We start from the raw sequence: 27578 nt of genomic DNA on the forward strand, positions 1-27578 counted from the left end.
TTCTGTTGCTTAATTTTTCACCTTTTCAAAGCTGTGTCTTAAAAACATATCATAAGCAAAATTAGCTGGGAATTTCAGCAGTCTGTTGTGAAAAGTTAACCTTTATTTCAGATGTTTTCTGAATCATAAAACTAGTGACAAACTGAGCTGGAAACATGGTTAAACAAACAGTCAGTGCAGCCTTCTTCATAAGGAGCATGTAGAAAAGTGAAAAGCGTTTTTTAGTACAGTGAAAATGGGTTTCAAGTAAAAACCATGAGGAATGAGTGAGTAATTTCTTAATGTATTCAGTCTGTAATGAGAAATGAAAACATCAATTAGACAAGCCAGATTAATCCTTGGTGTGTTCTTACTGTCTTAGAAAACATACACAGTGCTGCTTCAATTTAAAAACACACAAACAAAAACCTGAACAGGTGATCTGTTTTCCTCCACGACTTGAGAGACCAGAGATCAGCTTACAACTGGGAAGAATGGGATTTGATTATTCTTATCTTAGTTTGTATAACTAATAACTTGTCATAAAATTGCCACTGCTCCAGATCAGAGGTGAATGGACCCTCATTTCCATCCCACTCTCTGCCCACTGGGTCTATAATAATCTCCACGGCCCAGCAAGGAATGGGAGGAAGAGAGAAAGATGATGTTCATTTACATAAACTCCACTTCTTTAAATTGCAAGTGGCCATGGAGTAAGCAGATCCCTGTTATGTACCAGCTAGAAGAGTAAAGGAAACATAGGCATATTTGAATGGCTTTGAGTTCATTCTTTGCCACATCAGAAGTAGAGCAGTCAGTTCTGAGAACTGTCTGAGCATGTGGATGCCTTTGAGATCAATGGCACTGTGCTGGGGGTGGGGGACAGTGTACAGAGAAGAAACCTAGGGCAGGATATTTTAAATACAAGAGCAGTAGAAAGTCTCAGGGGGGTATCTATGTTAGTCTGTAACTTTAAAAATGAGTAGTCCTGTGGCACCTGAGAGGCTGACAAAAATATGTTGTATCATGAGCTTTTGTGAGTAAAACCCACTTCATCCGACAAGCACTCATGATACTATATATTTTTGTTAGTCTCTAAGGGTGCGTCTACACAGCACATTTACCTTGAAATAAGCATTGCAATTTGTGCTACATACATTGCGTAGCTTATTTTGAGGTAATTTCAAAATAGCTTATTTTGAAATTTGGTACTGTCTACACAGTGCCAAATTTGAAAAAAAAAAAAAGCTCTATTCTAACAAGTCCCTTAACAGTTGTGGAACAAGGTTTGAAAATATATTTTGAAACAACGGGTCCAGATTTAAAGATGTGGAATTGCTATTTTGGGATACTTCCAGTATCCCGAAATAGCCCCGCTGTCTAGATGTTGCCTAAGGTGCCACAGGCTACTCATTGTTTTTAAAGAGCAATAAATTAAAAAGAAAAATAATCAAATCAGCTGGGGAGGTGCATAATGTACCAGAAAGATATGTCATTATCTCTTACACACACATTGTCACAAGCAATGAACAGATACAACTACTCTGTTATCATAGATCTTTATAATATTCCTAACTTTTTACCGAATTTTTTTACCTACTTTGTTCTGATCTTCTTTGTGATAGGTGAAAACTAGATATTCAGCCAGTATGTATAGTCTTGGTCTCTGTTTGCCTACTTGCCAATTAGAGGTATTTCACTGCAATGCACAATAAATATTTTATAAGCAAGCACAGGAGATTATAACATATAAATCTAATCAGCGTGTTAGTACTTTGCTTAGTGATGGCACTCTAGCTAATATTTGAAAGATTCATGTGCAACAGACCTGTCAGAAATGTGCTTTGTGTATTTAAGATGGGAGCAGAGTGGGAGGCTTGCATTGTACTTCATGAAAATGGCATCAGTGAAGTGCCAATGAATATATGGAGTCTCCACTGACCTTTTATATATTCACATTCAGAAGTGACATTTCCTTTCTTGTGAACTGTCACTCAGACATCTCTGCTCTTCCCTGGTTCTGAGGCAACATACCTGATATTTGACAATCCTGCTATGAACGTGTCATGATCATGTTTTCAAACATTGGTGCTTAGTCTGCACCTGAAAAATGTGTGCCTTCACTTACAAAAATAGACAATTATGCAGAAGAGCAAGTGACTGACTCTTAGTTGTCTCATCTTCAAAACAGGGTTAAGAATACTTGTAGTAAAACATAGGAGTCTTTTTAGGCTAAGTTCACTGATATCTGTAAAGCATTTTGGAGAGACTCAGATGGAAGTTGCTATATAATTGCAAAGAATAATTGTAAGTTAATGTTTTAGAGCAGTGGTCACCAACCAGTAGATCAGGATCTACCAATAGATCTTGAATCCCCTGACAGGTGATCCTGACTGGTTTGGCCAAGAGGCTATTGAGGACTGGCACGTCAGCTGCCCATCCCCCCACTGCTGTGCATCTCCTGCCCTTTGCCTTGGAGCTGTCCCCTCAGGAGCCTCCTGCTTTCTGGGCAGGGGAGGGAGAAAAGGGGTCCTCATGTCAAGGTGTCCTGTCTCCCATTCTGCATCCTATCGCAACAGCAGAGACACAACAGGACTTGGGATGGAGTTTCCTGGCTGCTTTTGGGAGTGGTGCAGGGCCAGGACAGGGGTGAGTCTGCCTTAGCCCCACTGCACCACCACCCAGGACCCACCTGAGGTAATTAGTGCCCAGCTGGAGCCCACATCCCAAAATCTTACCCCAGGTATGAACCCCCTCCTGTACCCCAAGTCCCTGCCCTAGCCCTGAGTACCCTGTATCCAAATGCCCTCCCAGAACCTGCACCTAGAACCCGTTCTGGTACCCCAACTGCCTGCCCCAGGCTCAGCTCAGAGTCCCTCTCACACTCCAAATCCCTTACTCTAAGACCAGAGCCAGCACCCCCACCCTCTGCCCCAGCCTGATGAAAGGAAGGAAGAATGCGGGAGGGAGGAAGGTTGGAGTGAGCAGGAATGGGGCCTCAGAGAAGGGGCACAAAGGAGGCGGGGCAAGGGTATTTGAGTGTGAGGCAGATCTTGGATTGCTCTTAAATTAAAAAAGTGAGCTCATGCTTAGAAATTTGGAGACCCCTGTTTTAGAGTGTGGTTCTCCTCTGAAAAATGACTGTGGAAAATTGATGCTACTTACACGAGGGATAAGAGCTCCTGAGTATTCAGAATTCTACCACTTGTTACTCCTGCTACCCCGGAAGCTGGATTCCATTGCTGTTTTGTATCAGCAAGAGAATTGTTCACTAAGCTTTACTTGGTTACACCTGTGTAAACCCACTGAAGACAATGCCACAAGTAAGTGGGAGGGATAATTTGCCCTGTACAACCTTTATTACTAGTGATAATGTGTGGAAAGGAAAGAACCCAGCTTGACTCCAAGACTCATGTTGAGTTGTAGAACTGTTAGTAAGAAAAAAGATCTGTTCACTTATAAACTGAGTATACTTGATGTGGAACCTGTTGAGACAATAAATATGGATTTCTGCAATGCCAATGTAATTTTTATAAAGCCACCTTTTGCAGTAGAGCTATGCTTCAAGGACATACATCTCCTATGATTTATTTATATTGCCACAACAGATTATAGTTAACAAACTGTACATAGATCTGTCAGTTTGTGCAGTTTATTTATTAAATTTCCTCGAATGTTTGTATAGAACAAGCCATAGTAACAGAAAAGTACACATGCCAAAAATTTGCTATTGGATGTGCACCCTGTTAAGACTTATAGAACTACAGTCCTTCTTAACACATGGCATTTAAAGAAAACAACTAAAATATTGACACAAAGAAGTAGGCTTACACTCAGTTTGAGTCTCAGCTTTCTCTGTCATGTTTAGGAGAGATTACATTCTTCCTGAAACTCTGTGCAGCACACATAACATGTAGTGGCTGAATAACATAATGAAATAAACATGACATTACAGCACCCAGAGTTGAATTAAATGGGTTCTGTGTATATATATCTAAGGACAGAATGTCATTCACTTGAGGATAAATTAAACCCCACGGATGTCTGCAAAGATTAAGCTTTTAGAGCCATAATGTGTACATCAGAATCCAGGTTGATGGGAGGTTTGATGGGGAAGCTCATTAACCTTATGTCTGTGAGACAGCATGAACATCATAGTATGTAACACATGGAGCAAGCTCTCTTTCTCTAGCTGGGCACCAGCTGCTGTATATCCAGAAAATAGAGAGATTCAAATTGATTTAGTTTTGATATTTCATATTTTATACATCTGAAAAAATTCAATGAAAGCAGGAAAACTGATCCTGTTTTTTCACGTATGAGTTTTTTCTAGCTTGCAGTTATTGCAGATATTTTTCTTTACACACTGAGTTGACTGTCCTTTCTCTCCAGATTATATTATTGATGGCCACAAAACTAAGCAGGAGCCATTTCCAGGGTTTGCTGTAGTAAGAAAGAACTCTGGAAAGTAACCATCTAAACCTTCATTAAACCAGCAGAATTGCCTCTGTGCCTTTGGCACAGGATACTAATCTCTAGTAACATGTTGTTAGATTATTTTTTTTATTGGTATGTTGTAGTGTTCACTCTGACAGAGTTGTACCTTAGACTAGCAATACCATATGTCATGTGCCTAATCCTGCATAAACTCATTCATTCACATCTCACCAGCAATCTCCCCTGGGGTTATACATATAATCAGAGTTCAAAGTTAGACTTTACTAGATACTTTCATTCTTGATTCACATGCACAAAAATACCATCCAAATAGCTAACTTTGTTGGCAGCCCAGGATTGGAGTGCTAAGGCTGAGCTGTGCTGGATCTGAACTAATTTTTCACCCTTTGAGGCATATTAGCAAGGCAGTGTAGTGAATCCAGAGTTTCAAAGTATGTCATTTTTATTTTATATGGGGCTTAAAAAATTAAGAGCCCAATCCTGCAGCCCTTTCTGACTTGACTTTAATAATGCTACAGTAATCATATAACAAGGGTGCAAGACTGGAGAGGGGAGGAATCGTGATTTATCCACTCTAGATATTCATAGACTCACATGGGAAGAGTCTGTGCATTCGGAGGAGAGCCTGCACTGAATATTTAGCTTTTATAGAGAGTATTTCTGCCTTAGAGCTCAGAACACTTTACAAAGAAAGGGAAGCACAGAGAGTCCCCAATTTACGAACAGGTTGTGTTCCAAAAGTTCATTTGTAAGTTGGTTGTTTTCCCATAGAAACAATGTTATAAATGGCAGTTAGGTTGCCAGGCTAGCCCACAAAAGCCTGTTTAACCCATAATGTTGCTAAAATACTGAATATTTGCAATGAAAAGTAGTAGAAATAGGTTTTTATTTAATCTTGAAAGCTGGTGCTTGAGGAAAGGCAGGTTTAATTAGAAGGCAACAAGGAGGTACGTGGAGATTCTGTAGGGGGCTTTTGGGCATTCCCTGACTACTGCCTTCTTCCCCTGGGTTATGGCCACTCCTGTGTCCAGCCCCAGCCACCTGCCTCTTTCGCCCCCTTCCCCCCCCAGAGCTGAGCATCAGCTCTGGCAGCATCCATCCCCTCCCTGGCCACACCCTGCCCCCCTACAGGCTGCACTCAGTCCCCCTCACCAGAAGGCAGCCAGTGGCGTGAGCATGGGCCGGAAGACTCCGGAAGAGCAGAACGTGACCGTGCAGGCAGCATATAGAGTAGAGGTGGTTTCTCCCTCAAAGCACCACTTCTTTCCAGCCACTAGCTGTGTGACCGCCCCCTGCTCCTCTGGAGTCCTCTGGCCAGCACTTGTGACGCTTCCCACCACCTGTGCCTCTTGCCTCCTGAGGCTGCAGGTGAGCTTTTGCTTGTATGTGAGGGTGTTCATAAGTCAGATGTTTGTCACTCAGGAAGTGCCTGTACTATTATCCCTACTTTATAGGTGAAGAAACAGTGAGGTGAAATGACCGCCCCAATGTCATTGGGAAAGCTAGGAGTAGAAGCTTGGTCCCCTGGCTTCCAGCTCAGTGCCCTATTCACTGGTGTATGCTGACTTCCATCGTGTGAAAACAAGGAGGATTCAGCTCTAGCGAAGTGTTTTCCTTGTAATAACGGAGATAGGGACCAATTTCAAAGCACTTATCCAGGCAAAGACACTAATGGTTGGTAGGTGAGGTTAGCCTGAGTGAGGACTTCTGGCTTCAGGCTACCGTGGCAAATTCTTCTCTGATTTATCGAGCTACCACACTGGCCTGGATGGTGTAAAACAGAGCAGAATTTGGCCTAAGGGCTATTGTAGAACAGAAAACAAATAATTTGCAGTTCCTGAAATTGAGCTATATTACTTTTTACTTATTATTTAAATTACATTGGACTGGATCCAATTTTCCTAATGCTGACACTTGGCTGGATGGATTTTATTTTTTGTTTTAAAAAAATACACTGAACTGTTTCTCCAGAGTCACCATTCATACACTTTAAATCTAGAGGAGCTGCCATGTTTTACTGGGCCATATGCATTTATTAAATATTACTTCCCATCTGCTATGGAATTGCCTAAATATTTTCAAGGGAAACATTTGGGAGACAAAGCAAAGCCTATGCTACATCTTAATATGTAACATGTCTGTAAATATTCAGACCTGGTTGTTGCTTATCAACTACTTTATTATACCAGTGTACAAAAGAAAGAATCAGTGTACAGGTTGACCCTCTCTTGTTCAGCACTCTGGTCTGGCAAGATCCATGGGCTGGCATGATTTTCGTTAGTTGTATGTCCACTTATCATGGGTGTGGACAAGTTTTCTGCAGTCCCATAACATTTATTTACAACCACCAGTCCTGACTCTGTTCTGTGCTGTTATTTAGCTCTAATTTACCCCTAAATGTCTTCTAAGAGCTAAGGGTGTGTCTACACTACCACCCTAGTTCAAACTAGGGTGGTAATGTAGGCAACTGGAGTTGCAAATGAAGCCCAGGATTTGAATTTCCTGGGCTTCATTTGCATCTCGCCGGGCGCCGCCATTTTTAAATGTCCGCTAGTGTGGACTCCGTGCCGCGCAGCAACACGCGGCACGAACTAGGTAGTTCGGACTAGGCTTCCTATTCCGAACTACCGTTACTCCTCGTGAAAAGTGAAACAAGGAGTAACGGTAGTTCGGAATAGGAAGCCTAGTCCGAACTACCTAGTCCGCGCCGCGTGTAGCCGCGCGGCACGGAGTCTGCACTAGCAGACATTTAAAAATGGCGGCACCCAGCGAGATGCAAATGAAGCCCGGGAAATTCAAATCCCGGGCTTCATTTGCAACTCCGGTTGCCTACATTACCACCCTAGTTCGAACTAGGGTGGTAGTGCAGACATACCCCAAGTGAGCAGTGGAAGTGTTAGTAATGCTGCTAGACAATACTGACCTTCCATGGTCAAATTCTCTGATTTGGTACCCATCAGATCACAAAGGGTGTTGGACGGGAGAGGTTCAATCAGTAGCTTATTGTGTGTGGGTATGTCTACACTACAGCGTTATTTTAAAATATCTTATTTCAAAATAATGTGTCTAGACACAAAATGCATTTTGAAATAGCATTTTGCTATTTCAAAATATTGCATCCACATTGATAGGACGCTGAATCTCATTTAAGGCCGGTTGGAACTGGTTCTGGAAGGGCATCAGGTCAGAAGTTACTTTGTGTGGCTGCTGCCTGAGGCTGTCTGAGACCTGTGCTTAAAGGGACCCCCCCGGACAGCTGGTTCCCTGCCTGCTTGCCTACCTCGCTGAGGGAGAGCAAAGCATTTTTTTCTCTGCGTGCTTTGGTTGCCCTCACTCAAGACACTACAGCACTCTGCATCATGGAGCCAGAACCACCCCAGGCACTCTGGTGCTTCTCCTGGATGTGTGGCTGTGGCCTGGCAGCGCGTTCTGCAGGCAGTAACAGTTTCCCTGGTGTGCCCCACTGGCTTGTGCCTCAATCCTCCCTCATGTCCTTCCACTTACCCCCCCTAACCTCCCTTTCTGCTGTAAAATAAAAGACACGTGTTCATTAAAACAAAACCTCTTTATTGAACAAAATTGGAGTGTGGGGGGGGAATGAAACTGAGGTGAGATTGGGGAAAGAAGGTGGGAGAGGGGAGGGGGAAACCTGGGAGGAGGGAGCTGGCAGGGGGAGGCAAGAGGAGGAAGGAGGAAGAGAAGCTTAGGGTTGGGGGGTCTCGCTGGCCCAACTGTCTCCCAGCACCGCGGGTGCGGGGGCCTTGGCATCCCTGGGGGTGTGGGGACGGTAGGGAGGAAGAAGCAGGAGTGGGAGGAGGAACAGTAGTTGGGGAGGCAGCAGGGGCTGGAACAGCAGGAGGCAGCAAGCTCTGCCCTAGGGTCGATGACCACCTGGGGTGCACGGACCATCCTGCCCCCCAGAATGCAGTCCACAGCATCAAAATAGGGGCAGGGCTCTGGGTCTGCTCCTGGTTGGGAGCTGCCCCCTGTGGCCCTGGCATATGCCTGACACAGCTCCTTTATTTTCATGTGAACCTGCTCCTGGGTTCGCATGTGGCCTTTGGTGGCCAGGCTGGCAGCCATCCACCTGTAGACGGTTGCGTTCCTCTGTTTAGTACGGAGATCATGGATGTTGGAGGCATCTCCCCAAACCTGAAATTAGGTCCCTGATCTCCGCACTGGACCAGGCAAGCGCCCGCCTTTTCTGGCCCCTGGCAGGCTCCTGGGAACTGGCAGACTGGTCCTGGGAAGCGGTGGAGGGCTGGCTGGCACTGGCTGCCTGGCTCATACTGGGGCCACTAGGTCAGGTGCAGCAACTGCTGGCTCTGGACTGGCAGGCTTGGAGCTGGCACAGGCACTGTGGCCAGAGTCTACCCCTTTAGGGCTCCAGGGAGGGGGACGGGAGAAGGGAGAGGAGTTTTCTTGGTTGTGCCCAGAGTGGCCACCAGGGCACCCTGGGAAGGCTGGAGCCCCCCTATTTCGAAATAAGAGACTACACAGCACTTATTTCGAAATAGCTATTTTGAAATTGGCGCTATTCCTCGTGGAATGAGGTTTACCAATTTCGAAATAAGCCCTCCGCTATTTTGATTTAATTTCGAAATAGCGGTTTGGCTGTGTAGATGCTGGTAAAGTTATTTAGAAATAATGGCTGTTATTTCCAAATAACTTTGTTGTATAGACATACCCTGTGTGTTTAGGAAAACATATACATTTTAGCTTAACAACAACCTTGGATTTAAAGGAATTATTCTTCCTTTTGGTAATTACATAATTTTGAAAGCAGGGAGTCTCTGTTAATTATCATTAAATCTCAGGGAGTGACAAGTGAAATGAATAAGTGATATTCTCCCTGTCATGCTACGCGTCGGTAGTAAATTCACTGCTGTCAGGAGCTGATGCTGCTCTAGCTTCTAATCCAAAAAGGAGCATATGTCTGTGAGGAGGAGGGAGGATCTCTGAGAATATTGCTAAGGTTGGGTCAAAAGGTCATTGCTGAATTAGAGCCAGGCATCTGCCTTTACCAGTGGAATATGTACCTTTGTGTTGTCTGCTGGGAAGTTATCTGGTCATTCCTGTCTACTAGGACTTAAAGTGGCCAGATTCAGCTGTGGTACAAGTGGAGCTGCCTCCCTTTAAGGCAGTAGAGTTGCAGTCACTTAAATGAGAGCTAAATTATTTGGTTTTACTTGTGCCTTTTCTGACATTTTCCCAATAGAGATTGTAATTTTCAGTCAAAATGTAAATGTTGAGCTGTGCATTTTAATCCCTCAATAATTACAGTCTTCAGTAACCCTATCATCCTATGCACCACATTTATTTTTGCACATTTACCACGATTGAAATCTATTGAAATTCTATTACAAGTCAGCCCAGAGGGGTTTCTTGGTTTAAGAGCATTTTCTTTCTCCTCCTATTATTATTTCTGATAGAGTAACTATGGATTTATAGCCAGTGTGATAACCTCTCCCCTTAGCTTCCACTCCAGAGGCACAGAGGTATTATAACATGCAAGCAAGCAAAATGTCTCCAAACACCAAGGTGCCTGTGACTCAGACTGCATGAGGGAGAACAGAGTTTTGGATTATTCAGAGGTTGTTGTTTAATCCAAAGTAAAACGAATCACAGGAGACTTGGAGCCATATCCTCAGTAATACAGTCTAACTCCATTGAAATCACTTGATCTATGCTGATTAGCACCAGCTTGCAGATCTGCCTACCCATTATTACTGCAATTCCATACCAGTATATAAATATACCACATGCAATAACTCTGGTTGGGTATAAAATACAATGGAAATACAGGTTGGTCTGGCACCCTCTGGACCTTACTGGTCCTGAGTGAGGGATTTTGCTAGTCTACGAGAGGACGTATCTGGCTCTCCTGCTACTGCCCGCACCCCCAGCTCAGAACCAGCCCCAGACCCCCTGCCCTGCCGACCCCGCCCCCCTTTCCTGACATGCCAGGCAGCCCAGCTTCCAGTGTGCCAGGCTCCTGCCCACCAGGTAGCCCTGCTGCCTCACCCTGAGCTCCCAGTTACACCGAGCAGCCCTGCTACACCCAGTTACACCAGTCCTCCCCGCTCCCCCCCACACCTAGACTCCCTGGTCATGGAACATCCATGGTTCTACTGGTTTACAGACGTCGTTCAACCTGTATATTGTAATTTTTAAAGTAAAAAAAATCAATATCCAATTAAATTTAATTGACTAGGAATGGGAAGGGCTCATAAAATAATTCTTGTTAGTGGGTTTCTTCCCTCTGGACTCTTAAAAACATCACTTTCCCCCTCAGGTATAAAGAGTAAACAGGTCTACTGCAAGCCTCTCGCCTGCTGCCATACTACTGCGGCCTGTGATTGTTTTAGTGTATGGTAAACAGGATTTGGCCAGGTCAGTACTTAGATGGAAGATCACCAAGGAAAAAACACAAAGGGCCTGAATCTCTTATAGTTTGTATGGCCATGTACACTTGTGCAAAATGGATCTAAAATGTTACCAATTAAGAATAGCAACATTTTTGCACGGGTGTAAATGGCCATAAAATGCACGGCTGCAGGACACGTTTGATTATTCTGTAGGGGCATTCTGCCTTCTGACTCAGCAACAGAGCTGTAAGGGGATCACTGTGTTCATGAAGTTATGCCTACCTCAGCATCTCCAGGGAGCAAAGCTGGTTTATACCAGCTGTGGGTCTAACCTTCTGTTGCTTAGTAACTAACTTTTCATGGGTTTTATTAAACAAAATTGTTGAAAGCACAACATATTTTCTTATATAAGCATTAAAGAGGAGGATGGCCTATACAAAAGTATGGGAACACAGTTTTTAAATTAAAATAAAAGGCCTCTTGATGGCGTATGGTGATTGTATGGTGATTGTTTCCATGACAATTTTTGTAAGTAGCCTTTTTCATAGCATTGACACCTTAACTAGTTGTCGGGTTTGTGTAGTGCATTCTTCCTTCTTACTGCTCAGGCTTGTCTAGATGGGGACACTCAGGAAAGTTAATCCAAATTAACTAATGGTGTGAATTTGAAGTGGATTAAACAAACTGTGTTTAAACCCCTGTGTGGACTTTCTTATTTGGAATTAATATGAGTTTAATTAGATTTTACCGTAGTTCACTTCCACTCACTAAAGATTAACTTTTCTTAGTGTCCTTAGGTACACAAGTCCTAAATGTTCTCTGCTGTTTCAAATGGATATGGTATTCTCTTTCCTCTCTGTTATACAGCACTCTTAAAATAACTGCTGCATTCCACCCTGAATAGGCCACATCTTCAGTTATTCTTCTATATATATAGTTTGTTGAACACTTTTGGGACATTGAAGATGAAATGCATGTTTTGTTTGTCTTTTTTTGTTGGTCCATCTACCGTATCTTTCCAATGGAAATACAGTAATTCCTCATTGAACACTATAGATGCATTTCTGAAAATGTTCATGCTAAGCGAAAACATGCTATGTGGGGTCAATTTTCCCATTAAAAATAATGCAAAAGGTGGGGGTTGCATTTCAGGTGGTGGTGGCAAAGTCAATTTTTTGTTGGTGCTGGGTCATCAACGTCAGCATTAGATATCTAGCAACGCAAGATATCTAGCAACGCAAGTTGCCGTGGTTTGTTAAAACACAAAGATAAACACGTGAGTGAGCAGAGGAGCACTGTGACCAAGTGTATTCATCCACTCATGCATATTACCAGTTTTCACCAACTTATACCGCCATGTGAAGTAGTCTGCCACTTGATTATTTTTGTGTTATTTTGGGGACGATCATGTTGTTCAAAAAAAGGACCCTAAAAAAATCGTGCTATTGAGAAAACGTGTTAAGCGGGCACATGTTAAATGAGTAATTACTGTATAGAAATGGCCATACTGGTTCAGACTAATGATCTACCTAGTCGAGTATCCTGTTTTCCAACAGTGGGCAGTGCCAACTGCTTCAGAGAAAATGAACAGAATAGGGCAATTATCAAGTGATCCATCCCCTGTTATCCAGTTCCAGCATCTAGCAGTCAGAGGCTTAGAGACACAGAGCTGGTCCACAACATTTTAGCACCTGAGGCGAGGAGTTCAAATGACACTCCCATGCCCCCTGGCTTGGGCCAAAACTTTGAAAGGTCTCAATTCTGCCTTCTTCCTGTTCTACTCCTCTTGTGGTACTGCTCTGCTACCTACATATGCACCAGCAGCACACACAATTATCCACACTCTGTGTCCTAGTGCCCCCCCCCCAGTCTGGTGGCCTCCTCAGTTCACCTCATGGTAAAGCCAGCCCTGTAGAGACACTCAAAGTATGGGGTTGCATCCCTGACCATCTTGGCTAATAGTCATTGAGGACAGATCCTCCATGAACTTACTTAGTTCTTTTTTGAACCCGTTATAATTTAGGCCTTCACAACATCTGCTGGCAGTGAGTTCCAAAGGCTGATTGTGCACTATGTGAAGAAGTACTTCCTTATGTTTGTTTTAAACCTGCTGCCTATTAAAGTCATTGGATGACCCGTGGTTCTTGTATTATGTGATGGTGTACATAACATTTCCTTTTACTCTTTCTCCACACCTTTCATTCTGAGAGGACATGACTTAGCACTAGCTGACAAATGAGCTTCCAAAAAATTCTTACCAGTAAAATATCACATAAGTGGAATCACTTTCATTCTCATGTTGATATGTTTCTTACCAAATAATGGCTCTGATGTGAAATGAGCGGACTGCTTCAATCCACTTCCCAGCCATGCTTGACTACTTTAACATATTTAGATAAATGAATAAATGGGGCAGAGTTAGATTGTTGACTAATGGTGCTAATTTATATTGATATAGCACCTAAACTAACAGTAAGTACTAGCTGAAACTATTAAACACCAGTTTGCAACCACTAATTTAAAATGCGTTGCCTTTAACAACAGATTGCAAAACACAAATAAACTAGCAGGTGAGGCCCATCATTGACTGGGCAAAGTCATTTTGCATAGACTATGCTTATAGGAAAGTTCAAGAAATTAAATATATGTAATAGAATTTTTTATTAATGTATTTCCAAAAGGGAACTAAAAGAACAGTTTTAAATTGGTAGGACTTCAACTTCAAACATTATTTTATTGAATAATTACCATACATAGTAAATTTAAATCAGATACTCATAAAGCTTCCACTACTTTTTCCATAACTAATTTGAATTATTTTGTGATTTATATTAGTAAAAGTTTTCTTTGCACTAAAATGACAGTTGAATAAATGACTCAATTTTACTTTTTTTAGCAAATAGTTTTATGAACTCTAATCCTAATAGTCATGACTTTTTTCCAATGAAAAAACAAAAACAAATTATTTAAACATTTTACCCAGAATATTCTGGTGTAAAAAGTAGTGCATTCACTACTAATTTCAGTGGCAGGATTGTTTATGCAAAATTTGGTATATGTAGGTAATGGCGAAATACAGACATTTCCCCTTCCCCACCTCTAATATCATTAACTTACTGGCATTCACCTTCCTTTCCCCCCCCCCTCCCCACATCCCCCTTCTGTTCTGTAATGTGATTTGTTCTTTTCATGTGTGTTCATTTTTTTAAATTGTATCCTTTGGTATATATGGTTGTGACTATTTTCTTCCATTATTTGATCTGAGGAAGTGGGTCTGGCCCACGAAAGCTCATCATCTAATAAACCATCTTGTTAGTCTTTAAAGTGCTACATAGTCCTGTACTTGTACTTAGGCACCTAGATGTGGATTTGAGTGCCAAACTTTAGGTTCCCTACTAACCACATTCTGACTCAAATGTCAAATTGTAGTTTTGAACTATGTGGAAGAAAATTAGTAGCCAAAGGATGCAATGTAACAAATGATGCAGTCATCAAATGTGTGCTATTTGATCATTTATTGTAGTAGGATGTTAATAATAAAACCTAGCACCGATATGCATGAAGCACAGCATATTGTGAGATTACTTTCCTTGATATAGTTCGTTAATAATTTTCTATTGGCGTCATTGTACATATGTGTGTGGGGTGGGGGCAGGATTTGTTCATAATAGCATTTCTAATTAAATAGATGCATGGGGGTCACTGCGCCAATTTTTTGTACAAAGGCATTTTAGCAATTAGCTTCTTTCTGAAAAATAATTACATTTTATGAAATGACTAATTGTTTTTTTGATTTCTAAAAGTATAAGTGCATCCATGCAAAGTGATGGACTTTACTCTAAAAACTTTCTGGCTTTATACTAGTGACCTAGAGACTTAAGCCAATAAATAAGTTTACCTGATGAGATCCAGATCTGCTTCATTCAAGCAAAAGGTATTTGGAAACTCCTTGAGAGGTTGTGGAATGAGAGAGTTGGTCTTGAAAGGTACTATAGGTCTCATTCCCACGGGACGGCAAAGGGATTTTTTCTACTGACTTCAGTGAGTACCATTCAAACATTCAGTGTTCCAGGATTCCTGAGTTAATTCCAAAGCAGGGAAGGAGGAGCTTGGTACCAGGAAGATAGGTGTCCAAGGAACACCAGGAAGAGGGTCTGGGCATGAGAAGAAAGAAACAGTAAGTAGTGCTGCAGAATGGAATAGAAACACTTTTTAGGCTCCCTCCTCTCAACTCTCTAAGCTGGGTCACTCTTGGAAGTGTCTGAGTAAGAGGGTTGAGGAAGTGGCTAGTCTGAGTCTGGTCATGCTACACATTCTACAGGGCAGGGAGCATTCCTTCCTGAGCATTGAGCTTTTCATAGGAGAGCAGCCCAGTTTCAGCCAGAGGCTAAAAGAAGGTTTGGATTTTGTTTCTCTCCTTTGCTTTCTCCTGTGCCCCTTGAACTGGCCACCTTCTTTCTCCCTCCCACTCTACCCTCCAACCTACTGGGGCATTTCAAAGGACCAGGAGAGCAAAGGAGATGCAGGACAGTATGAAGTGCCCCAGCAGAGATGTTACAGAAAATGTACACTGATTGATCTGCATCCACTGAAATCAATTCATTTTCTTATTGAATTCAAACAGGAGCTGGAGCAAGCCCTTTGACTCTGAGCCAAAGACCAATTGACTTCATTGGAAGCCTTTCCACTAACTCTGAAGGGATTTGGATCAATCCCTCGCTTTCATTAGCATTAGTATTTAGTGCACCCACAGCTACATAATCGTGTTTTTGTCACCAACCTGCAAGCCACTTTTGTTTGTATAGGCTTCATTTCCGTGAGCCCTTGGAACATAAAGGCTTTTATGGCCACAGAAACCTTTCCCATGACACTTGTATTCCTTTAATGTTTTGGCAGAAAAAATAGACTTTAGGCATGACTTACATTTTGACTAAAGACCTTGTTACAGCCATAAGTGAATGTTACAACAATAATTGTTGGCTTGGCTTGCAGGGGTAAAAGGTTTAAGGATCATGGCACTGCCTGAATAAAAAATACAGCAAGAGATCATGCTGTTAAGAGTCCAGTATGTTCAATATTGAGGAGATAAACGATAGAGAGTAGAATACATCACTTGCAGAATTCTGCCCTCAGTTCTGTAAGGACCTGATCCAAAGTCCAATGAAATCAGTGAAGACTCCCATTGATTTCCATAAACTTTGGGCTAGACCCTAAGGCTACGTCTACACTGGCCCCTTTTCCGGAAGGGGCATGTAAATTTCACTAGTCGTCGTAGGGAAATCCGCGGGGGATTTAAATATCCCCCGCGGCATTTAAATAAAAATGTCCGCCGCTTTTTTCCAGCTTTTAAAAAAGCCGGAAAAGAGCGTCTAGACTGGCCCCGATCCTCCGGAAAAAGTGCCCTTTTCCGGAGGCTCTTATTCCTACTACAGATGACCCAGTCACAAAACCCACCAGTGCAAGGGGCACAGCTTCACACTTTTCTTGGATGTTTCCACATAAAGACTATTGGAGAATTAACTAATCTTTCTCACCAGAGGTGGTCCTTCCAGAACAAGGTTTTGGATCACTGCTGACTGTCTGAAGAGCATTGAACCATTGCTGCCCATCCAGAGGCCTTCGAGACTCAGTTTGTGCCAATCTGGCTAAATTCACTTGAAAGGTAAAACTTAGAACGAAGAAGTCCAGGGTGCACTTTTAAAAGGCACTGAAAATATGTGAAGTTCACAACATGCATGTCTTGGGCTTTTTAACGGCAAAGGACTGATCACAGAACCTTGACTCTATGTGATGCTTTCCATTGTCCAGCAAACTTGCAGCACTTTACCATCTTGGCTTATTCTCTGGGACAGAAGAAGTCACAGACTGCAAGGAACCGGCAGGGAGGAGTCAGTTTTTGGCAACGCCAAAACACTTAATGGTAATGAGCAAAAATAGAAAATTAAAGCAAGCTCGCCGGCTCATTGCTGAATTCTTGCTTGGTAAAGGAATGTTGACTAGCATTTCCTCCCATTCCCTTCTATAGGTTTAGATCAACATGTCTAGTGTGTCCGGCAAAAGCTTAGTTCCAAACATGCTTGTAATTGGGGGAGAGGGTTCAGTGTCTAAATCCTACTCTAAATTATGTATTGGTCTCTACCTTTGTATTTGACTAAACCAAAACCCCAGACCTGAAATCCCTGTTTTGTTAGTGTGTGCAAAATCTAGATTCGGGTCCACATGTTGCAGTCCAAGCTTATACCTGGGAGCCAGCAGGGTCTGGAGGAATTCTCTGTTGACAGGTTGATGTGGGTTAAGGACAGATGTGGACAAGAGGTTGGGACAGGGAAATAATAAAACTTACTTACAATAGTTGTAATTAACTTACATTTTTTAAATCTTATTGTTCCTCTTCCCCAACATCTAGTCTTTCCTTAGACTGTGAACATCTCACAGCAAGATCCATCTCTTTTTGAATGTCAGGAATGTACCTAGCACATTGTGGCAACTACTATAAATAAATATTAATGCACACGGATTTTGGAGTCAAGCGGTCATGAATTCTAAATATTGGGCTCTGCCATTGACTCAGTGTGTGGCTCAGAGCAAGTCTTATTACCTATCTGCCATCATGTGCACAACTGTGTTAGAGAGTTCACCTTTTATAGTCCCACTTCCTTGTCCTGTCTCCCTGCTTCTGGTGGGGCAGCTGTGGGTTCCCCCTCTTTTGCCCACCAGGGGCAATTGTGGGTCTCTCCCTGTCTGGCAGGGCAGGAGATCAGGTGCCCTTGCTACAGTTTTCATTTCTTGGAAGCTCTTCACTCCTTTGGCACCATGCAACCAAGCCTCAAAGTCATTTCTGCTCCTCTCTCAACACATTAGAGAGAGTCACTGGAAGATTAAGCTACTGTACTACATACTAACCTGCTTATCTGACAGTTGTCATGGAGATAAGTTAATATTTGCAAATTTATGCATAAATGCCAAATACTATCTCTCATTTTAAAAATACTTAAAATTGAAACACTAAATACGTGTTTAATTTTAAAGCAATATTAAAATATTTTACTAAGAATTGTAGGTCTGATATTAGAATAAAAAATATTATTCTGATAACATTGAAGTGAAACTGAATTTGATCAGTCCTTGCTCTGCTTTTCTTTCAGCTGAAAAGATGTTCCTTTAACATACACACTTTTATTATGAATGCATAGAACTGTCTGAGTTACACAGGACTGAAATATGCTTTACCCCATATTGAGGTAATATATTATCAAGCAACGATAGCATAAAGAGGCTCATGTTGTCACTCCTAATATTGTTTTCTTGCCCAGATTTTGATCCAACTTCATTTTCCCTGTAGTTTTTTGTCTCTAAATGTGTCTTTGGAAAACAAATATCTTTATGTGAAAGATACAGTTTTGGCCTTTCCCTACTCTCTTTTGTTATTGTGCGGTAAAGTTGCAAACTTTAGCATCCGGTATTGCAGTCTTTTTTGCACAAATAATTTTGCTGTCATAAACACAAGCAGTGATGTCAAATGATCAAATACATATGGTCCTCTTTTGTTTTGACTGGAGATTGCATTGTGGTGCCCTATTTGCTTGCCTCCTTGGTTTTCCTTACTGATTCACTTACTACAATAATTGCAAATCAGAAACAGACTGTGTAACTCACAAAGAAAAATACAGTGGCACTATCCCTTATCACTTCACAAGTGCAAGGTAAGTGAGAGTGAGAGTGAGAGTGAGAGTGAGAGTGAGAGAGAGAGAGACACACTAATCCCACTTAGTAGCAATTGTTTCTATAAAAGAGGAAAGACCAGAAGAACTAGTCCTTCCATCAAGGCTGCCCGGAATAAGACAAAATGTTAGAGAAGGTATTTTGTTATCAACATCATTTACTGTATTTCAAACACATCACACATATATTGTCCTTTTGAGCTGATGGCTGATTTGCTGATGCTATTTTTCTTGAGTAAACTAACAAAGAAGGGAAATTTGTATTTGCCTAATAAAGCTATTTTATTTACTGGCTTTAGGAAATGCTACATTTAATGAATGATTAATGGTATGAAACTTTCAAACACTACTTTTAAATGAAATAAAAAACAGGACTGTGTAGCACTTTTAAGACTAAAAAGATGGTTTAATAGGTGATGAGCTTTCGTGGGCCAGACCCACTTCCTCAGATCAAATAGTGGAAGAAAATTGTCACAACCATATATACCAAAGGATACAAATAAAAAAAAATGAACACATATGAAAAGGACAAATCAAATTTCAGAACAGAAGGGGGATGGAGGAGAGGGAAGGGGGGGAAGGTAAATGTCTGCGAGCTAATGATATTAGAGGTGATAATATCTAATATCATTAGCTCGCAGACATTTACCTCCCCCCCCCCCGTTCGCTCCCCTCCATCCCCCTTCTGTTCTGAAATTTGATTTGTCCTTTTCATATGTGTTCATTTTTTTTATTTGTATCCTTTGGTATATAAGGTTGTGACAATTTTCTTCTACTATTTGATCTGAGGAAGTGGGTCTGGTCCACGAAAGCTCATCACCTATTAAACCATCTTTTTAGTCTTTAAAGTGCTACACAGTCCTGTTTTTTGTTTCAGCTGCACCAGACTAACACGGCTACATTTCTACCACTACTTTTAAATGGAAAGCATCTCAATTAGTTGCTGAGAATTGTTTGGTAAAAATGAATTTAGAAGCTGTGAAAAGGTTGATTATTTGCCCTGGAAACTGAAGTCTCGTATTCACCCACAGATTAATTACAGTATGGATAGCTAGAGTCTGAGGACTATATCCAGGGATGAAAGGGTAGTTCAGTCTCGATGTTCATTTAGCAGATCCTTGACCTTTCTTGTGACTTGCTGTCAGTAAATGGATACCAGTTAGTGCCAATTGTTCCGGTTTTCTGACACTTCTCCATCATGAATGTGAACCAGACAACTCTGATCTGTTTTAACACAAATAGGAATGTATGTACATGTATGGGTGTTTCCACTGTTTGTATTTGATCTCTGTAATTTTGCTTTAGGGACTTTGTTAAAACACAGCTTTAAGTTGGACAGAGTCTAGCACAGAGCTACAATAGTGGAATGATTTATGTGTAAGACAAGGGCAACAAGATTGGGATTCACTTGCCTCAAGAGGCAATGACTGAAATGGCTGGTATTTTAAACTAGCTAATGGCTATTATGAGCTATGTGGTAAGGCTGAAGGAACTGGGCTTGTTTAGTTTGGAAAAGAGAAGACCGAGAGGGGACATGATAGTGGTTTTCAGGTATCTAAAAGGGTGTCACAGAGAGGAGGAGGGGAAATTTTTCTTCTTGGCCTCTGATGACAGGACAAGAAGCAATGGGCTGAAACTGCAGCAAGAGAGGTTTAGGTTGGACATTAAGAAAAACTTCCTAACAGTCAGGGTGGTTAAACACTGTAATAAATTGCCTCGGGTGGTTGTGGAATCTCCATCACTGGAGATATTTAAGAGCAGGTTAGACAGACAGGGTGTGTCTAGACTACATGCCTCCGTCGACGGAGGCATGTAGATTAGACAGATCGGCAGAGGGAAATGAAGCCGTGATTTAAATAATCTGAAACTAATGTGAAATGAGGTTTACCTGCGCCAATTGACAAAGGCTTCCTCGTCGACAGCGTCGCATCCAGACTGCCCCGATCTGCCGACAAATAGCTGATCGGCAGAGCGGGCAGCCATTTAAAGTTAAATGAAGCCGCGATTATTTAAATCGCGGCTTCATTTCCCTCTGCCGATCTGTCTAATCTACATGCCTCCATCGACGGAGGCATGTAGTCTAGACACACCCACATTTATTAGGGATGATATAGACAGTGGTTGGTCCTGCCATGAGGGCAGGGGACTGGTCACTTCCAATTCTAGTATTCTATAATTATCAAACCAATCTTGATACTCAATTTGAAGTTACTGGACAGACCAGAATCAGAGGCAATAATAGTAGAGGAAGAACTGTATGACAGAACTAAGAGGTATTTATAGAACTGTTGGTGTGAGTTTCCAGTTGATGGGAAGAGTAATGTAGCAGTCATATATTTAAGTTGAAAACTAGATGGGTATATGTAGCTGAACATACTTTTGAATGGATTTTTCCAAAGCACTCAGCATTTTAATACTGTCCTTGTTGAAGTCAATAGGTATTTTACCATACACTTAAGTGGGAGTGGAATGAGATCAACACCCTGAAAGAACATTACTAAATATTTGTTTTGGGGAGCAGCTAATTTTTTCCCCGATCATGCCTTCTCCCACACTCCAAATGGATGGAGGCTTTTTGCATCTGTGTTTTCCCTCCTTTTTTGTCACAAGAAAGTTTTTGTTTAGTTACCATTTGCCAAGGCTGTTCCCCACTCTGGCACTCTGAATGAAGAAGGTGGGGGCCTGCAAGAGAGCTTCAAAAACTTCCCTCTACAGGCACTGCTTACAAAAACTTCTCCCCAAAACCCTAATATACAGATTTTGGGGAATTTGCTGCCACCCTCAAGTGCTTTTTGATCCCTAAAAAAACAGCATTGAACACTTGAAACTATTCCTAGGGGTACCCCAGCTTTTTTACCCCAAAAGAGCTTAAAAAAGAAAAGAGAATAATAAGCTGCAGTCTCTGGCAGCTGACCCCTCAGTCAGAGGCATGCACATACAGACAGACAGAACTTCCAGGACACAAGAATCAGATCATCACCTTAAAAGAAGTGATTTTTATTACAAACCAAAAGATAAACTTGATAAAGCATATTTGATTGCTAGATATTACAGAGCAACTAAGCAAATCAAATTAAAACAGAGAAAAAAAACACTGGCACAATGCTTAGATGGTAAGGAAGGATGGGAAGCATGGAATCATACAAAGCAGTTCAAACCAAACCACAAAATAAAGAAAATTTACCATGAACACGACTGGACTCATATTTCCCTGGTACACACTTCTAATTTTCTCTTTGTTTAGTCCGCTCCCATGCCCTGAATTCCATGGAGGGCGGGGGAGAGTATGGTAGTCCTGCCTGGGTTTAAATCATTCTGCGTCTCTCAACTCCTGGTGTAACTCTCCCACACAAAGAAAGCAGGCAAAGAACCTATATCCAATTCAAATTTCAACTCCCTATCTCGATTGGTTCTCCCGGCCCCCTGGCCAACACCTCTGCTAGTTACCTGAGTTAACCCCTTAGTCACTAGGTGCTGGTCAGCACTCTTCCTGTTCATGACACCATTGTTCACCTTTTCTTTAACCAAATTCTCATCAAAGGAATATTCAGTCCTACTGCAAACTCTATTGAAGTCAATGAAACTACAGCCCCAATGAACGGAACTCAGCAGGCCTGCAGCCTGCTCTAGACATACATGACAATGGCGTACATCTAATGACTTGCTGTGATGAGAGGGGAAAGGAAATGACTTTGGGGCTTGGTTGCATAACTTGAGATACACAGCCAAAGCAAAGAGCTTCCAACAAATTAAAACTGTGTAGTAAGGGGGCGTGGTCTCCCACCCTGCCAGATAGAAAGAGACCTACAACTGCCCCCCCTCTCCCGTGGTGGGCAGAACTGAGGCACCTGAGCCTGCCCTGTCAGAAGCAGAGGAGCGGGACAGGAAGTGGGACTATAAAAGGCCAGCCTTTTAACTCTGTTGGGGAAGAGCTGCCAGAGGATCAGGATGTCTCTCTCCAGATACAGGTGCTAGTAGTAGCCATAGATTTCTGCCATGCCAAAGACCCAGCCAGACTTCTAGAGATAGTGACACCAATGAGCTGCTGGGGCTGCCCCCTTGCGGTCTACCCAAGGGAATAGGAGGACCACATACCTCTGGATTGGGAGGGCAGAAAATAGCCCAGGGAAACTGAATAAGGTTCAGTTGTGGGACTATTAGTCAACTAGCCAGCATGTTGTGGGCAGATCCCCGCTCTCCTAGTGGACTGATCCTGCCACAGATAGGGCCCTGGGCTGGGACTATGGGCAGTGAAGTGAGTGAGCATGCATCCCGCTACTCCGATGACCCCATTCCTTATGGCGGTGGCCATCTCCCCACTGATAGGCCTGCAGCCCGCTGGAGTTAAGAAGTCAGACACATTGGCTATAGCTCCTGCCTGGGAGTTAATTCCCCCACTGAACTACAAGTAGAACGCTAACTGTTGGCTGCCCAGCCCTGACTGAGGGACCTGAGCAACGACATCAATTGACAGAGAGGCCGGGCTGTTTGCTGCACTGTCTGGATTGACAGTGAGGGACAGAGACTCACTATGGCTCAATTCTGCCATAGGCTAGATCCCAAGGACCTTCACTGATTCCCTGGACTGAGGGTGCACCTACACAGCACCCTAAACTCAGAATAAGATACACAAATTACACTACTCAGATTGCGTATCTTATTTCGATTGTATTTTGAAATAGCTTATTTTGAAATCTGGCGCATCTACACAGAGCCAAATTTTGAAATAACGTGCTATTTTGACACATTTAAACTTCGTGGTACGAGGGTCACAGGGATGTGAAATAGCGTACCCGTTATTTTGAAAAATATTTCAAAATAACGGACACGGGGCAGCCATTTTGGGATACCTTCGGTATCCTGAAATAGCCTCACTGTCTAGATGTACCTGGAGTCTCTCCAGGAGGGAGTGGAGCAAAGGAACATGGTGTCCTGCCCTGCCAGACAGGGAGAGATCCACTAATCTCCTACAACCCACTTCAGGAACAAAGATTTGATGATTTTCTCATGTCTAGTGGCATCAGCATGGGGAAACTCAAAGTTCTCTCTGCACAGCCTGTTCTTCTTTAGGGTATTTTAGTAACTCCTCCAAAGAACTGCCAGCTGTGAACTGCTGTTAGAGCTGCCATAAGTATGTTTGTAGCCCTTATTACTGTAATATCTGAAAGCCATACACATTATCTGAATGTCCCATGCTTCCCCTCAGATGTAGGCAAGTGCTGTAATCCCCATGGGTAAAATGGGGAGCTGAGGCACTCAGTGACTTGCTTGTAGTCACACAGGAAGCCTGAGGTGGATCAAGGAATCAAACCTGGGTCTCTGAATCCAAAGCTAACACCCCAGTCACTGGAACTGGAGCTGACAAGCTAACTCTCTTGTGCTAGTCAAACAGCCCAGCTCCACTGAAGCCATTAGTGCTATGCCGAGTGACACCAGCTGAAGCACTGACTCCTGAGCTTTAAGAATGATGTAGGCAGTGATAATAGCAAGAGAAGACGGATCACCTTGTTCTTTGTCGCAATGACTCATTGGTCAGAGAATGAGGAAAGCATCCTGCGTAAGTACCTGGAGAAATGCCAGGAAGCAGAGGTCTGACTGATGCCAAAAGCCTCTGCTTGCCTTTGAGAGACTGGCTGCCACGAGTCTCTTAGTTTTGCGTTAGTAAAGAGACAAGCCTTGAACTTTTACTGTATAACTTCAGTTTCATTCAAACATTACCCCCACTGAAATTAATGATATTGCATAGAAGGCAGAGTTCAGGTGGCTGCAAAAGTTTTATGTCTTTTTTTTTAGGCTCTTGGGTGCATCTATACTGCACCATAGCTCAAAATAAGCTATGCAATTTGAGCTACAAAAATGGCATAACTTATTTTGAGTTAATTTTAAAATAGCTTATTTTGAAATTTGGCGCTGTCTACACAGTGCCAAATTTTGAAATAGAGCACTATTCCGAAACATCCCTTAATTCTCATAGAATGAAGTTTACAGGGATGTTGGAATAACGCGCTCATTATTTAGAAAGATATTTCAAAATAGCGGGTGCGCTGTCAAGACATGGAAAATGCTATTTTGGGAAACCAGAAGTATTCCAAAATAGTGCTGCTGTCTAGATGTATCCCTTGTGTGCTTACGAGTTCAACCTGAGTTCAGTCTATAAGGGTATGTCTACACAGTGATGTTATTTCAAAATAACTGATGTTATTCCAAAATAACATAGTGTGTGTCTACACAACAAACCTTTATTTCAAAACAATGTTGAGCAGGAAGACTTCTTACTCCGACTCATGGTAATCTTCATTTCCCGAGGAATAAGGGGAATGAAGGAACACTCTTCCTTCAACTTCCTGCTGTTTAGACTGTACCAAAAGCTGAATTAAGCTATTTCAACTTAAGCTACGCAATTGACGTAGCTGAAGTTGTGTAGCTTAATTCGACTTTAGATGTGCCCAAACTGTCATAAGAACGGCCATCCTGGGTCAGACCAATGGCCATCTAGCCCAGCATCCTGTCTGCTGACAGTGGCCAATACCTGATGCTGCAGAGGGAGGTATCACAACAGGTGATCCTCACGTGATCCCTCCGTCAGCCACCTCCAGAGAAACAGAGGCTAGGGACACCATTCCTACTCATCTTGGCTAATAGCCATTGATGGACCTAACTCCATGAATCTATCTACAGTAAACTTCCGATAATCCGGCACCTTTAGGACCCAGGGGGTGCCGGATTATCAGATATGGCGGACTATCGGAAGAAGGAGCTATGAGGGGTCTAGGGTGGGGTGGGGTGGATGCCACCCCAGACCCCTCATAGCCCCCCCTTCCAATAGTCCAGCTCTGCCCCAGGCGTCCCCGATTCAGCCGCTGCTGGTCAATTTCAGCAGCAGCTGAATCGGGACGCCTGGGGCAGAGCAGCTGGGATGCTGCTGGGTTGGTCCCACAGCACAAAGGGGCGGTGCTACGGGACCTACCGGCAGCACTCCAGCTGCTCTGCCTCGGGTTTCCCGGAGTCAGCCGCTGGTCAGTTTCAGTGGCGGCTGAATCGGGGACAGCTGGGGTGCTGCAGGGTTGGTCCCGCAGTGCCGAGGGACAGCGCTACGGGACCTACTGGCAGCACTCCAGCTGCTCTGCCCCTGGCTTCCCCGATTCAGCCGCTGGTCAGTTTCAGCAGTGGCTGAATTGGGGAAGCCGGGGGCAGAGCAGCTCCAATGGTCCGGCTGCCCGGAGCACTTCCGGGTTCCTGATGGTGCCAGACCATCAGGAGTGCCGGACCATCAGATGCCGGACCAATGGAGTTTTACTGTAGCTCTTTTTTGAACCCTTTTAAAGTTCTAGCCTTCACTGCAATCTCTGGCAAGGAGTTCCACAGGTTGACTATGCACTGAGTGAAGAAAAACTTTTGTTTGTTTTAAACCTGCTGTCTCTTAATTTCATTTGGTGACCCCTAGAGCTTATATTGTGGGAATAAGTAAATAACTTTTCCTTATTCACTTTTTCCACACCAGTCATGATTTTATAGACTTCTATCATATTCCCCCTTAGTTTCCTCCTTTCTAAGCTGAAAAGGCCAAGTCTTTTTAATCTCTCTTCACATGGGACCCATTCCAAACCCCTAATCATTTTTGTTGCCCTTTTCTGAACCTTTACTGATGCCACTATATGTTTTTTGAGGTGAGGAGACCACATCTGTACGCAGTATTCAAGATGTAGGTGTACTGTGGTTTTATATAGAGGCAACAGGATATTTTCTGTCATATTCTCTATCTCTTTTTTAATGACTCCTAACATTCTATTTGTTTTTTTTGACTGCCGCTACACAGAGTTGATGTTTTCAGAGAACAATCCACAATGACTCCAAGATCTTTCTCTTGAGTAGTTGTAGCCAAATTAGTCTCCATCATATTGTATATATAGTTGGGATTATTTTTTCCAATGTGCATTACTTTACATTTATTAACATTAAATTTCATTTGCCATTTTGTTGCCCAATCACTTAGTTTTGTGAGATCTTTTTGAAGCTCTTCACAGGCTGCTTTGGTCTTAACTATCCTGAGCAGTTTGGTATCATCTGCAAATTTTGCCACCTCACTGTTTACCTGTTTCTCTAGGTCATTTATAAATAAGTTGAATAGAATGGGGCCCAGGACAGACCCTTGGGGAACCCCACTAGTCACCTCTCTCCACTCTGAAAACTTACCGTTTATTCCTACCCTTTGTTTCCTGTCTTTTAAGCAGTTATCAATCTGCAAAAAGACCTTCCCTCTTAACCCATGTCAACTTACTTTACTTAAGAGGCTTTGGTGAGGGACCTTGTCAGAGGCTTTCTGGAAATCTAAGTATACTACATCCAGTGGATCCTCTTTGTCCACATGCTTATTGACCCCCCTCAAAGAACGCTAGCAGATTAGTAATGCATGATTTCCCTTTACAGAAACCATGTTGAGTTTCCCCCAACAAATTGTATTCATCCATGTGTCTGACAATATTATTCTTTACTATAGTTTCAACTAATTTTGCCCATTACTGATGTTAGACTGGGATCACCTCTAGAGCCCTTTTTAAATATTGGCGTCACGTTAGCTATCTTCCAATAATTAGTTACGGAATCTGATTTAAAGGATAGGTTACAAACCACAGTTAATAGTTCTGCAATGTCCCATTTGAGTCCTTTCAGCTCTCTTGGGTGAATGCCATCTGGTCTCGGTGACTTGTCACTGTTAGGTTTATCAGTTTGTTCCAAAACCTTTTCTAATGACACCTCAATCTGGGACAATTCTTCAGATTTGTCACCTAAAAAGAATCAAAGAATTCAGTTAACTTCTCCACTATGACTTTATCATCTTTTAGTGCTTCTTTAGCATCTCGATCGTCCAAGGGTCCCACTGGTTGTTTAGCCAGCTTCCTGCTTCTGATGTACTTAACAAACATTTTACTATTACTATTGTCCTTTATTGAAATGTGTGTAGCAGCAAATGCAATGGTCACCCTTGACAGCCTGCATGTTTTTTACAGCTATCCCAGCTTTCTTGCACATGCTCAGTTGAGAAATTCAATAA

General features: G+C 42.6%; 1 long non-coding RNA gene across 1 annotated transcript; it reads right to left on the reverse strand.

Moving 5' to 3' along the window:
• Nucleotides 1–27302, reverse strand: LOC112545743 (uncharacterized). The gene is made up of 4 exons (XR_003089290.2): nucleotides 27155–27302; nucleotides 14704–14959; nucleotides 1580–1678; nucleotides 1–292 (listed from the first exon to the last, which is right to left on the reverse strand). It is a non-coding gene; the product is annotated as an uncharacterized LOC112545743 (long non-coding RNA).
• Nucleotides 27303–27578: the final 276 nt, after the last annotated feature.

This window comes from Pelodiscus sinensis, chromosome 10 (assembly GCF_049634645.1).
Source record: "Pelodiscus sinensis isolate JC-2024 chromosome 10, ASM4963464v1, whole genome shotgun sequence".
Classification (NCBI taxonomy): Eukaryota; Metazoa; Chordata; order Testudines; family Trionychidae; genus Pelodiscus; species Pelodiscus sinensis.